Genomic DNA, 15,242 nt, shown 5'->3' with positions numbered 1-15,242 from the left:
GAAAATCTGTCGCTCTCTCTGTCTTTCACTCACACACACACACCAACACCATCAACTTTGCTAAATTGCTAATGAAAAACATGATCAGGCAGCTGTGATTGAGCAGCAATGTAAATCCAACTATTTTCACGGTTGTTGTGGTCATGATAATTTTGTGATGCCACATGGAAAAGGCTCGGATGAGCTTTCCAAAGTTCTACAAGTTGTGCCTCCATCGCTTGTGTCCAGATCACACGCTGCACTGCCGTGCTGCTCCGTCTTTTTCACCGACGTTTACGTGTTTGCGCGTGAGCAGTGTGAGCGGGTGTGGTGACACAGCCGCTTCTCGTTACCCCACGTATACTAAACGATGCACGATGAAGGCCAAAAACGGGCCGATCACCAAATCGGTCGCACGACTCAAAAATCGGCTCAAAATGGACCAAAAATCGCACAGTGTAAGCCCAGCATTAGAGCAGCAATGTTTGTTCCCCTCAGAGAAAGAAAAAAAAAGGCTGCAAAAGTACAGGGAAGAATGGGAAAAGGAAAACACCTGGCTGGGAAAATGCACGATAACACCTATAACGTGCACTGCACTGTGTGCCGGCGCACTTTTTCCATAGGCATGCTTCTAGTGGTGGGCACATGAAGAACATGAGGGGCGTGACAGCTCGGGGAACCCTTAACCAATTTTTTGTCCACCAGGCCACGGCAGAAGCAGATATGGTATGTAAACATTGGTTTGTTGTTTTTAAACCCTCTGGTTAAGGTTAATATGGGCATGTGCAGTGAATATCAGCGCTATGTGGCCAGAAGTGTGATAATATAATTTATTTTGTGTAATAAACAACTGCAAGGATAGATGATTACAAATAGATCACTAATACATAAAAGTAATACATAGATGAATATGATGAGTTAAGATGCATAATCATGGGAACAAGTGGGTTTACAAACAGGAGCAGCTGATTAGCATTAGAAAAGCTGAAATAATACCTCAGCTGAAGCCAATTGTACTAAATGCACTATATGTGCACTGTTACAAGAATATTTTTCGTTCTATTGCTTTCTATTAATTTATATAATAAGTTAAGCAGGACAGAGTTCTTTTAAAGAAAGATTTACTTATATTCTCAAAAGTTAAGCATGACAGGCTTCTGTTTAAGAAAGAGACCTGTTTTACTGTGTTAATGTTGTCATTTTGAGCTAAAAAATAAATGGCTAAATGATCATTTGTTTCCCATATGGTCATATCAAAAAGAATATCCATCTGCTTAAATCAAATTCAAGTCAAATGGTTAAAAAATAATTTCACACACAAAAAAAAGAGCTACCACACTGGGAAGGGTGAAGACAACTGGGTTGCCCGGCCCTGGCCACGAGGTGTCCCTTATTTATTTTTCAGGGAGTTGGCAACCCTAGACACAGTGAGTGAATACTTTGGCTATAAATTAGGTAGTGAGTACATAGAAAGTGTGCTTCGGATGAAGCACATGAAGATTATACTGTGAAAAAGAATGTATTTTAAAGTTTTTTAATTAAATTGCTAAGCAGATAAGCTACTCAGAAACACCACTGTGTTTGAGCAGGAACAGGAAGTGATACTCTACCATAGAGCGAGCAAACACCAAGTGACAGTAATCCGATTACTTTTTTCAAGTAATGAGTAAAGTAAGGGATTACTATTGCAAAAAAGGCCATTAGATTACTGTTACTTTCCCATAAGCACGTTGCGTTACTGTGTTACTAAACCATTATTTTGTTTGCGAGAGTGTCTCATGACAATGACGTAAGCGAGTGCTACGTTCGTGGCAACAGCTGTGTGCAGATAACAATGGATAATATAACGAGTGCAGGAGAGAGTATGAGCGTGCAACGTTTAAAGCATGGAAGTACTGACCTTACTTTGAGTTGGATTCCGTAAAAAGCGGCAAAAACATTAGCGTACGTTGTTCACTGCGTGGGAAGAAAACTTCTTTTTACAGTGAAAGAGCCAGTGCCATCCATGAGTTTTCAGCCTCAATGTTTTCTTTTACTTTCACTGAGTCTCATAACATAATGAACTATAATATTTGAGTACATGCATTTTTTAGAAGTCATGGAATCTTGTTTAGCCTGTCATCACAGGTGGGTGATGACAGGCTGCAGGGAAAAACATAATGAGGTGACACAGAGGATGACGTGTGGAGAATGGAGAGCAGAGAGCCACAGAGGTTTATCAAATTAAACAGACAGAGTGACAAGAAAAAGAGGCAAACACACACTATAAATACACACCAGGCAATGAGGAAATGACACGCGGGGTGGACACAGCTGAAACTAATGGGCATAACGAGACACAGACCTTCAATGTAAAACCGGAAACTGTTTTGAGACACAAACTCAGAGATACAAAGAGAACACCGGGAGAGGACACAGGTAGGGATATCAGAAACACTAAATACAAGAACCAAAACCCAAGGAACTAAGAAAACAAGAATGAACCCAAAGCATAAGACAATACTAATACTAAACACAAAACACTGGGTCTAACGACCCAGGACCACGACAATTTTTTTTTAAACTCATGTAATTCAAATAATCTGTCAGACTTAGTCTCTTTCAGTAAATGAAAGACACAAGGTGAATTTTAGGCCTTTTATCTTAAAAACTGTGGATTTTAGAAATATTAGAATTTTGTAAAATCTGTGGATACTGTAAATATATTTTTTACATTTAAAAAAATATATACTTTCTGGGTGTTACGTCCCTCTGTAGCCTCTAATCTACTCAGTGTGTTCAGCTGGTGCTAATTGGCCACACCTAGTCAGGTGTGGATAAAAGCATACCTGAGGCAAGCTTCCCAGGGAGCTCACTTGTCTTTGCCTTGTATTCCATTTTAAGATAAAACCCTCTTCTCACCCATACTCTGGTGTTCATCTCCTTGTTTATGTTGCAGCTTTTGAGCCGGGTTGTAACATAAGTGGCGGCTCGTCCAGGATATTTGGACATTTTAGTGGAGATTGAATATCAGTTTTTTTGTATTGCTTTTAAGTGGGTGAGTGAAGGTGCTCACTGTGATTGAGTAACGTCCCTTTAGTCAATGTGTTTCAGCTGGGTGGCTGTGCTGCCCTTCCATCAAAGCACTTGTTGTTTTGCTTTATTGTTTTAGTTTATTGTGTTTGGTGGCTATCCTGGGTGGGGGGTACGCTTCAGAGTTTGGTAGGAGACTATATCTCTGGTCTGCTGCCTGCTCTCGAGTTCGCCTTTAAAGTTGCCTTGAGCCTGGTACACCACTGAAGACTAGGGTAGGTAAAGTTAGGGTTTTGTTGTTTTTAGTGTTTTAGGCTAGTAAATAAGTGGCACCAAACTTGGTAGGAGGTTTGAGACCATTCATGATTATGGTCTTGTGGCTGAGGCAAGTAGACCATTTTGAAGTTGGCATTGTGTGTACACCATGTGTGTGCATATTAGAGATGGCACGATACCACTTTTTTATGTCCGATACCAATACCGATATCATAAATTTGGATATCTGCCGATACCGATATGAATCCGATATAGTGTTTTTTAATCAACAAAACTGTTTTTAAAATATCTTTCTGCATTTTGTATAAGTTCATACTCAAGTTTAAAACAACAACTACACTAAAGCTATTCTGTTATACCTGTATGCAAAAAAAAAAAAAATTTCATAGTTCAGCAATACTGATCAATCTAATAAACTTAAACCTACACCATCCTCCCTATTCTGGTATTTTAAAGAGTACTTAGCATAAATATTAAGCAACCTAACTAATAGGGTTCCAACTCCCAGCAACAACAAAAATAAATAAATAAAAAATAGGGACCCACCCCTCACGCTCCACCTCATGATGCTTAATCGACGTAATCAACCTTAATTTGATGCAGTGTGAAAAAAAAATACACAGAAATCAATTCTTTTTCAAGAAATATTAAATAGATTCAACATCTTTCTTCAACAAAATTGCAGACTGCACAGATGGTACCTTCCCAAAGGAAAAAGTACTATAGCTTACTAGGGTATATTAGACTTAACAGTTACTATATACAATAATGGACTTCTATACATTTTACATCAGATTAAAACTTTGGGTGTAAGATTCAGATAAATATTAAATAATTAAAAGCTCGACATTTTAAATGAGAATAAGAAAGAAAAGTATGTCTTTGTGCCCCCTTTTCCCTGTTAATGCCCTATCGGCCCCCCTGGCTAAACTTTCCTAGATCCGCCCCTGCACAGTTACCAGCCGTCAGCTACGTAGAAAAAGATCCTCGAGTAGAAAGTAATATTAAATAAATTCTAACAACAGCTGATCAAGCTTAAACGTGCTGCTGTTGTTCAGCCGCTGCTTTCGTCTTTCTGGTGCAAAGTGGGCCAAAAGCAAACAAGAGACACGGACTCGCGACAGAAAAGCCGATCAGCTGATCATTAAGCAGTTTCATGATTGAAGTAGCAGCCGGAGAGCGAGAGGCAGTCGGTTAAGCTTAACGCAGGAATGCTTTACAAACATTCAGAGATGGACTTACACACTTGCTTTACTTCTCTCGGGGATAACTTTGTCGGAGATGAAATGCCGGGTTGCTAGCGAAGCTCCACATGCTATCCAGACCACCGACAGGTCCCGCATGCCACAGCCGCTCTATCACGTGATGCATACTGCTCCGACGTGCTAACGTTCTGAGGTGAGTTACGGCGTGTTGCAAGTTTTGTGAGGTGCTTTCGTGATATTTAATGGATCGGATTACATTTTTTATTTTTCTCCGATATCCGATCCAGTAATTTAGGTCAGTATCGGACCGATACGTAATATCGGATCGGTCCATCTCTAGTGCATATGTCAGTGTTGATGGATGCTAATGAGATCCTTGTGAGTTGAGTGTTTTGTGCTGTGACTTTTAGTGTTGTGGGGAATATGTATATTTTGTTGGATCACTTGTGAGTGTTGTTGGCCAGGTGATGGCAATAACACTGTGGGGTGCTGAGCCACCCTTGATGTGATCATTGTGTGGCCATAGCTCTCCATTTTGTGGTTGGTCACTAGTGTGCTTGATTTTCTGAACTTTTTGGATTAAAGTAACTTGTTGTGGTATAACGCCACTTGTGACTGTTTGTGTGGTGGAGACAACAGTTCACTTGTGATTATTTGTTGCTACTTTTGGTTTTGTGTTGTAGCAGATCAGGTAATCATTTTGGGTTTGTGACTGTTGTGCTCCTTTGTGTTGGTCACATGTTACTTTTTGTGTGTTCAGTGTGGCAACTTCAAATCCTCATGCTTAGGGATGCAAACTATAATGTGAACACTGTGCTTCTGTTATTCCAGGTTTGTGGGTCAAGGACCTGAAGGCTTCAGAGGGGCTTTTAATAAATTTAGGGGTCCTAGAGGAACCCTTTTAAGGGAGGAGGTCTTACGTCCCTTTGCAGCTTCTAATCTGCTCAGTGTTCAGCTGGTGCTAATTGGCCACACCTAGTCAGGTATGGATAAAAGCATACCTGAGGCAAGCTTCCCAGGGAGCTCACTTGTCTTTGCCTTGTCTTTTAGCCAACCTGCTATTCCATTTTAAGATAAAACCTCTTCTCACCCATACTCTGGTATTCATCTCCTTTTTTATGTTGCAGCTTTTGAGCCAAGTGTAACACTGGGAAATGAGAGAGAACACCATGTTTTAGAATATGATGTGTCTTGTGCATGAGAAGCTGGAAATAAAACACAAATCTACCACCTGCAAAACTGAACTTTCCATGTGCCTCAAAATCTGACAGACTGAACATCCAAATATTTTACAGACTTTAGACGTCTATCTTTGTATGTTCTGCCACAATAGTCTATAGTATAGTCATAGTATGAAGTGGTTGATCTAAAGAATCTTGAGAAAATGGTTCTGCAGTCTGAAACAATCAGTCCTAACTCATCATGATGTAAGCACATGTCTTCAGAGGTGGACGGCACTGTAGCTGAAGTTTTGCTATAACATTTAGATGATAAACTCGAAATATTTGAGCATGACTTCCTTTCTGTCATAGTTTCAGATATACTGTGTTAGACTGGGTTGGCCATCTCTGGCATATTATCATCATCTAATTCCTAAATAAACAATATCAATCCACATTCACTCAGTTAATAATGTATTCATTAATCTGTTTTCAGTTTGAATTTGTTTGTTTAGATTCAGGAGATTTAAAATGTTCTTAACTCTTATCTTTTACACATATTATTCTATTATACTTTTATGTATTTCTCTTGTCTCTCCTTTGGTACTTTGCCATGCCTTCATCTCTCTCTATTACTTACAATTGACCCTCCTATGTTAAGCACTTTGGTATACCACTGGTTTTTAAATGGGCAATATAAATAAAGTTTGCTGTTGTTGAAAAACACAACGTTGCAGGGCACGTGGTTGCTGGTGGGCTTCCCAGTCATGATCATCATTGGCTTTGTGAGCAAGCAAAGGAACAAAAATCAAAATAAGATCTTAACTTCCAAGGTAGAGGTCCCTGAAATGGACCCTGCTTCACCTCGAGAGCCAACTTCCTCATCAGTCTATGAAGGAGGCTCTCGATGGCTTAGGCCTCACCGTAGAGAGCATTCTTTTATTTATGTATTGTGCACCATAAACCGAATAAAGTAGACTTAAGTAAAACAGTGTGGGTAAACCTCAGTTTCCTGAGGGAGAAGGTGCCATCCTCCTGAAGGCTCTGAATTTTTCTTTGCAGCCAGGATCTCGCTTCTTGTTCAGCGCTGCGCTCATTGGTTCTCTGCCCACCTTGCTCCAGGTTAGCTGCTTCAGTTCCAGAGCGGTTTCTGGTGATTGAACGACCTTCACAGCATTACCTCTACTAGACATGTCTTCAGTGGCTTCAGCTGCCATGTTCTAAATTTTTGTTTTATCAGTATATTTCACCTTAAGCCGAGCTGGGAAGGGAATCTGCTGCTCTTTCAGAATCTTGGGCACATCTGTGTATTCTCTTCGTTTATTTAGAATCTGGGTGGGGGGGGGGCATAGTCATGATTCAAACTGGGAGCTTCCAGCCTCCATGCTGCATCTGTAACATTCCCTGACAGATTGCAATACAACCCTGGTACAAACTTACATGGCCATCAGCAGCATCCTACACTTTAGTTGAGCTGACTTCAGGTGTTTAGTAAGGGGAAGATTTAATAACATTGCATGTTTTATTTCAAGACTCTGTAGTCACAGAGCAGAGAGTAGAAAAGCTGACAATAACTTATTTTTCTTTAGGCTTTACTCTCAACATCAGACTTGGGACCAATAAAAGTAAACCCAAAATTTAGAATCTTAGGAAGATGAGATAATATCAGTAACCATGATGACAAATGTGGAGCATACTGACTTGCGCTTACTTGCCCTCTGTCTTTCTACCTCACACACTTGTGGATTTCTGGCAGCATCCTTGAAGGGAGTCTTCCTTTGGAAGAACTTGCTGCTTGGGCTGAGGAAGCTCTTGCTAAGAAGATGAAGAACAACATCTTTGAGACTGCTAAAGCAGTTTCCTGCTCTGTCATAGAGGAGGAACAGAGTTTTGCTGTCCAGAGAAACCAGAATGGGAAAAACACTGCAACAAGTGCTAGGTGTGAGAATGAAGCAAGCTGGCTGCCGGCGGAGCTCACGGGTGCGTCACTGCAACTCCCCCTGGCTTCTGCTCCGCGGCTGCTGAGTGAGCCCTCATCTGGGACTCTCCTCAGCTCTTTCCGGGACAGTGGCGCGGCTGCCCCTCTGTTGGTCTTCCTTGGTCTCTTGTGTTCTGGGGGCCTCTGGATGTCTGGAGTTTTGATCTCCTCCACACCTGCTTCACGCCCTGGAGGACGGGGCTGTGGCCCCCCCACACCCTCTAGCAGATTATTACATGAAGGAACCTTTTAACAAAACAAAAGAAAAGCGCGTCCATGCTCACAGGTGTACACACGGGTGATCACACCCACAAACTACACCCTTTTTGGCTCCTACCTCAAAGCACACTGTGTTCTGTTGATCTTATGTGCTGCACAATAATGTTTAACATTTAGTATTTACTGTCATATTCCCATATATCATTGTGATGTTGTTTATTCTATTACTCTTGTTCTCTTCTGCTTGCTTTCTTTTTTCTTTCTCAGCAGGTGATCCAGGTGATTGATATATGCATTTTTTTTTCTCTGCCCGTTCTGTTGGTGTTTGTTTTTTGCCCTTCTCCCCCGTCCCTCTTCTCAGCTGTTTCTCTTTCCCTCTTTCTTTCTCCCCTTCTTTCCCCCAGTCAAGTCTGTCCCGTATTCATTAAGTGAAAATAAAATAAACAATAAAAGGTGAATCAAATGGACCATTACGGCAAGGCTGGGATGGTCAGTTTGGTAAAGTAAATCCGTTGGGCATCTTTCTTTGCCTTTAGACAACAATTCTGATGGCAAAAGAGCCAAACGGGACAGGCCAAAAAAAAAAAAAACTTCATGAGAATGGGTGCAAATAATCAGGCCCACTATCCTGATGCTGTGGGCAATGTTGTGCCTGAACCTCAATGGATCCTCCACAACTCACCTCACCTGTTTGGCTGGTCGATGCCACCAGGCAACGGACATTATGATTGCAACACCAGTGTCTTCAGCACTGCATGAAATGTGAACAACCCTGGACTTCACAGTGCAAGTTTTTACAGAGAAAGCAGAGAGCCTTGCTAACAGTTAATGCTCCTTTATTACTAGATATTCTAAATGATGCCTTCTAGCAATGATGATTGAGCTCGTAGCATCAAGTTTTAGCCTCAACAGCATAAAGATGACTGTAGCTACTGTTACGTAGGGATGGGTATCGTTTAGTGCCAAACCGGTACTTTTGAAACTGTGCCGGTGCTTAAATGGTGCTCGAAACAGTGCTTAAAGAATGTAGAACGCAAACTTTGTCCAAAAACCTCATGTTTAGCATTTCTTTTTGTAAAAAGATAACAATGTTAGCATTTTCTACAGCTATTGGCAGGGCTCTAGACTAACTTTTTGCCATGGGCACACCAGTGTGCCTAACTTGAACAATTTACGCACACCGGCACAAAAGTTAGGCACACTCAAATTTTTCAACCGCATCGCTTAACACCGCAGTGCTACATGTGCACTTTTTTGGGGGGGAATTGCAGTCCATACAGACAACATTCATTTCTAAATTATTAACTAACTGTACTGCATGCTGCTGAAAGGCAGTGGGGAGAGGGGACATTTGGGCAGTGCATTTATTGCAACATATAATGTGTTTTCTGGATACTGTGCTTTTTCAGCATTCAAAGATTGATGGCACCGTGTCAGAGCACTGGCTATGAATTTCAGACGGATCAGGCCTTATATTAACAAAAAAGTTATCAATAGTTGTTTTCATCTTTTCTTATTACCCACAGCTACATCCACTTCTGTCGGGCCTACGCTGCTCACTAGGGCTGGGTATCATCACTGATATAATCCATTCGATTCCGGTTCTCAAAGTCCTGATTTGGTTCAATTTAGCCTCAGGCAGTCAGGAATATTATAATTCTGATCATTTATCAGTACTGATACATGTGAGACTGCATCAGAATTGTGAACATCACAGCAGATGCCTGTTGTTAGCTGTCCTAAAAAACAGACTGCTCAGCCTTGGATTGTCAGAACATGCAGTAGCGTGGTTCTCAAATTATCTGAATAATAGAACCCAGTGCATTAAACTTGAAGGTCTTTGTTCTAAATTTGTTGCTGTCCACAAGGGGGTGCCACAGGGCTCAGTTTTGGGTCCCCTTCTGTTCCTTTTATATATCAATGACTTGGGTCAAAATGTCTCAGACACAAATTTGCATTTTTATGCTGACGACACAGTTATTTACTGTTATGGATCATCTCTTGCTCAGGCCATTGAAACCCTACAGAAAGCCTTTGTTGCTTTCCAGCATTCACTTATTCAGCTAAATTTAGTTCTCAATGCTGACAAGACTAAGCTAATGTTGTTTTCTAAGTCAAAGAAGGTCCCGGAGCCTATTCCAGTGGTGTCCACCCTTGAAGGAAATGTCATAGAGATAGTTCATGAATATAAATACTTTGGTGTCTGGATTGATGACTCCTTCACCTTTAAACCACATATAGAGAGACTTGTAAAGAAACTGAGACTTAAACTTCGTTTTTTCTTCCGTAATAAACAGTGTTTTTCTTTTGCAGTAAAAAAACGTCTTGTCACTGCAACCTTTTTATCTGTGTTAGATTATGGTGACATTCTGTATATGAACTCTTCTTCATGTCTTCTAATGTTGGACACGATGTATCATGCTTCCTTGAGGTTTATTACCAACTGTAGATATCTGACCCATCACTGTGACTTGTACTTAAGAGTAAAATGGCCTTCTTTGGCCATTAGAAGACAGGGGCATTGGTACACTTTTATTTACAAAGCTATGCTTGGATTGCTGCCTCCTTATATTTGTACTTTGGTCACAAGGACAAATAGTGGTTCTTACTCCTTGCGTTCAAATGATCAGCTGCTGCTGTCTGTTCCCCTTGTCCGCACAGAGGTGGGTAAGAAAGCCTTTGTCCACTCTGCGCCTTTTTTGTGGAACCTGTTACAGAAAGACTGGAAACTGACTGAACTGTTGTCTTTAAATGTTTTTAAAACTAAACTCAAAGGCCTACAGACTGCCTCAATAATGTGTAATTGTTTTGTGTAATTTTAACTTTGTTTGTTCGTATGTATTTGTTTTGAAATGTGCTGCCTCTTGGCCAGGACTCCCTTGAAAAAGAGGTTTTTGATCTCAACGGGACATTCCTGGTTAAATAAAGGTTAAATAAAAAAAAAAAATTTATATTCCCCATGTAATTCATTAATATTTGGGTTGTATTTACTGATATATGTAATTTCTTAATGTTTTTTGTTGTATCAGGGGAGAGGAATGATGTGGATGAGGCCTTGGTCAACATGGTGATAGAGGATTCCCAGCCCTTCACTATTGTGGAGGACAGTGGGTTTAGGAAGCTTGTTAAAGTTTTGAACCCTAACTATGTTCTCCCCACAAGACAGGTGTGTATCTTAAAATATGAAGCATGTTTCCATTTTGCCTTCATTTCCATATTAAGTACTTTACTTTCATTTGTTTAGGCTTGAAAAGCTATGGTGGACCAAAGATACAAAGAGTCCAAACAAAAAGAAAAACTGACTGTGGCCAAGGTTTCTGCAGTTAGTTTGACATCTGATATGTGGACCTCCATTAACACAGAGGCTTACCTAGCCGTCACCTGCCATTTCATTGACTGCATTGCATTCTGTAGTGTTAGGTGTTTAGCACTTCCCTCAAGCTCATACTGCTATCAATTTGTCACAAGTAACAGCATCGCTCATGTCAGAGTGGGGCATTACAGACAAAGTTAGATGTTATGTGACTGATGGAGCAGCAAACATGGGTGCTTGTGCTAAGGAGCTTCGTTTGCGTCACAGTAATTGTGTGGCACATACATGGTCAAAACAGCTCTTGATCAACACACCACACTGTCTGACATCCAGACTACCTGTAGGAGGATGGTGGGATATTTCAAGAGCAGTACAACTGCTAAGGTTTGTTCCATTATTTCACTACTGATTTAAGGTGCTGCTGCAGTAACACAGCTTGAATGAATCAGTTTTGTTTTGTTGGCTGTTTTTCTAGGAGAGGCTGACAGAGGTGCAGGAGCAAATGGGCCGGCCTGCACTGAAGTTAATTCAAGAGGTGGATACACGTTGGAACAACACATTCCAAATGCTTCAACATGTTCATGAACTCAGGGAACCTATTGGAGCATCGTTAGCTGGCCTGCACACTGATATTTGCCCACTATCCTCTGAACAGTATGACCTTATGGCAGAATGGCTTAAAATACTCTCCCCATTTAATGATGCCACCACTGAGCTGTCAGAGGAAAAGCGAGTGTCTGGATCCAAAGTAATTCCACTTCTAACAATGTTGCACCATGCACTACATGAAGAGGAAATGGGAGTTGTCCTAACTCCAGAGAGCTCCACCGTGGTTGAGAATCTAAGGAGACAATTAAAGGAGAAGCTCTACACATTGCAGTCAATGAGCATCATGTCACTGGCAACATTGCTGGATCCAAGGTTCAAAAAAAAATAGGCTTCTTTAGCCTAAATAAAGCAATGGATGCTGAGAAGAGACTTATTTTTGAATGTGCTGCTTTTGTGCAGCACTTGGCTCCCTTATCAGCAGCCTCATCAGCAGCAGCCTCATCATCAAAAGCTTCTCAGCCTGTGACTCAAGGTATATGAACACATTTCGATTATTATATTGTATTTAGTTACTTACATTCTGTTTGGTAGCAAACTGTGGCATCGTTTGGACACCACTGTTCTGGAGACAAAGACCCCAAATGCTTCTGCTGATGCAACAGCTGAAGTGCAGAAATACCTCCATGAACCAAATATCGGCAGACTGGAGAATCCGCTGGAGTACTGGGCTGGACACAAATTTCTTTATCCAAACTTGTATAAACTTGCTGTTGTTTTTCTTGCAACCCCTGCTTCATCTGTGCCCTGTGAAAGGGTATTTTCAAAAGCAGGAGAAATCCTCTCAAAAAAGAGAAACTGTCTAAAGCCCAGCACTGTGGAAAAGCTGCTATTTTTGAGTAAAAACAAATGATAACTTTTCCCTAGTGTCATGAGCACTGTTATAAAGTCACAAGCACATTCACATCACAAGTCCCTCCCTTTTTGTTTCCATGTACATTCCTGTGTTAAGCTGCCAATGTATTATACACAAACATTAATATGATATTAAATATAACTAATATTTAGAGTTTAGTTAGTGGTGTCATGAACAAAAGTAATTTCTTTATTTATTCAATTTGAAGCGCCACACACTAGTTTGTGTCATTATTCAGATGTACATAAGCATGATTACACAGTTACACAATCATCCCCAACACTCTGTCTTGATAGTTTCCCCTTTTTCTTTTGTATCAGACATACTGAGCCAATATTCGGGATAAATAACCATAAAGACCAATTTATTTATTCAGTTGAGAGGTTTACACATCACATCATTATAATCATTGAGCCTGTTTCACTTGAATCGTCCACTTGATGGCGCAGTAGAGCAAATGAATCATCACAATGCTTCAAACCATGAGTTGACTGCTTGAATGGGAAGCTTCAGTTTATCACAAGGCTTCATCTCACCATCACTAGTTGCAGCCATGTTCTGTATAAAATAGAATAGAATACATTTCAGTGTTTCAGAGCTCTTACAGCAAGGGAAAATAAAAAATATAAAAGGAAGACACAACGTGGTCCTAAATACATGAGCAACTGATTTCATATATACAGGTAACAATGTACTGTACAGAATATGTATAGAAAAATTTATGGACATTTCACAGCGTACACGCTATGAAATGGTTTTGCGCAGACAGGAGAAGGACCCAAACGCAAAACTCACCATGCAGGAATTAAACTCAAAAAATACTTTATTGCAGAACAGCATGAAAAACATAACAAAATTAAACTGGGACATGGCTAACCTGACACACAGTGGAACAAAGCCATGAGGAGAGACTACAACACTGACCAAAAGAAACACAGGGCTTAAATACAGTGAGAGATAACGAGGGAATGAGGCACAGAAGGAGAGCACAGCTGGGAGTAATCAGGCTGGACCAGACAAGGGAAGCAAAACTAGAATCACTGACATGAGACACAGAGCTTCAAAGTAAAACAGGAAACACACTGACTGAACTCTAGACATGTACACTTAATAGAAACTGAGGAGAAAGAACAAAGGGACCTGAAACATGGGACAGAAAGGCACAGTAGACACAACATGAACATAACGCCACAGGGAAAGAGTAAAACAAAACACAGAACACATTTAAAGATGCAATTTTTTAACTTTATAAGCAGGAATTTAAACCTCCTCTTCCTCTTCCTGGCTAAACTGTGCATCACACTGCCCACAGGGGAGAAAAAGTGGCTTCCGTCTGCTTCAGAAGCCGATAATTTCGTGCAGGGCTTCAGGAACGAAGCTGAAGCTCAAAGGCCACAGTGACTGTCAGCTGCGAGTAAAGTGACTTGAATCCTTGCTGACTTACAGGCAATCGGACAATTACAGAGAAGGCAGGCAAGCACTATATGTTTCTGTTATTTCATGGTATACTAGTTGTCACCGTCTTAACACCTAGTTCTTATGTTTCTTTGGTAATATTTTGAATTAATGTTCACTGATCCCTAGAAGGTTTGATTTATGATGGGATATATACTTATTACTCCAAAGTTAAGGTTGTATGCAGTTTCTAGGTAGCAGGAGTTTGGGCTAGGATGTTGAAGTTGTTGGGGATATACTGTGGTCACCTTAGTTCAGAAATGGGACAGAAATGGGTGGGGGGAACTATGGCTCACAGATGTGGTTGTTACACCCTGAGTTATTTTTCCTGTTTTTGTTTGCCTTGGTTGTATGTGGGTTTGTTTGTTTGCTTTTTTGGGTGGGGTGGGGGGGTGTTTTTTCCCATGTACGGTCATTTTGTCATAAACCAGATTTCAGTAAAACATATATATGGCTGGTTATAGCGCCAACAATAGTACTATTAGATTTTTGTCTTGGAATGTGAAAGGCTTGAACGGTCCGGAAAAGAGATCTCGGGTTCTCAGTCACTTAAAACATCTCAATGGAGATGTCGTTTTTCTCCAGCAGACTCATTTGTGAGTCAAAGATCATAATTGACTTAAACCTCCATGGATAGGTCATATGTTTCACTCAGACATAGATAGTAGTGCCAGAGGAGTGGCAATCTTATTTAGGAATAAAATACATTTTTCTCTTACTAAATTGATTGCTGACAAAAATGGACGATATCTAATTGTTGTAGGGACCCTCATGAATAACCCAGTTGTCTTAGTGAATGTCTATGCCCCAAACTTTGACAACGCTGTGTTTGCTAATAATCTTTTGAGGATGATTCCTGACTTAAAGACGCACCCTCCTGATCTTCGAGGTGATTGGAACTGTGTTATTGACCCAGCTTTAGTCAAATCTGCCACTGGCTCTAAAGCATCATCTGCTATGTCCAGGGCTTTCTCACACTTTATCACCCAAAATGGACACATTGATTGGAGGTTTTTTAATCCCGAAGCCAGAGAATATTCCTTTTTTCAAATGTTCATCACACATATTCTCACATCAATTACTTTTTTATAAATGGCTCCATGGCTTCTAAAGTTTGCAACTCTGAATATATTCCAATTGTTATATCTGATCATGCTCCATTAGTCCTGTATATGGTATTGTC

The 15,242-nt window shown here is 40.6% G+C and overlaps 1 pseudogene across 1 annotated transcript; it reads left to right on the top strand.

The window, feature by feature from the left end:
* The first annotated feature begins 11,476 nt into the window (after positions 1 to 11,476).
* LOC146662028 (zinc finger BED domain-containing protein 4-like) lies at positions 11,477 to 12,608 on the top strand (annotated as a pseudogene). Its single transcript, XR_014913292.1, has 2 exons — positions 11,477 to 11,526; positions 11,618 to 12,608. The product of XR_014913292.1 is annotated as a zinc finger BED domain-containing protein 4-like (transcript).
* The last annotated feature ends 2,634 nt before the right edge of the window (positions 12,609 to 15,242 follow it).

This window comes from Rhamphochromis longiceps, linkage group LG9, assembly GCF_057381845.1.
Source record: "Rhamphochromis longiceps isolate RC_006_pf linkage group LG9, R_longiceps_female_GT1.1, whole genome shotgun sequence".
Taxonomy (NCBI): Eukaryota; Metazoa; Chordata; class Actinopteri; order Cichliformes; family Cichlidae; genus Rhamphochromis; species Rhamphochromis longiceps.
This window is presented reverse-complemented; position numbering and strand designations above follow the sequence as displayed.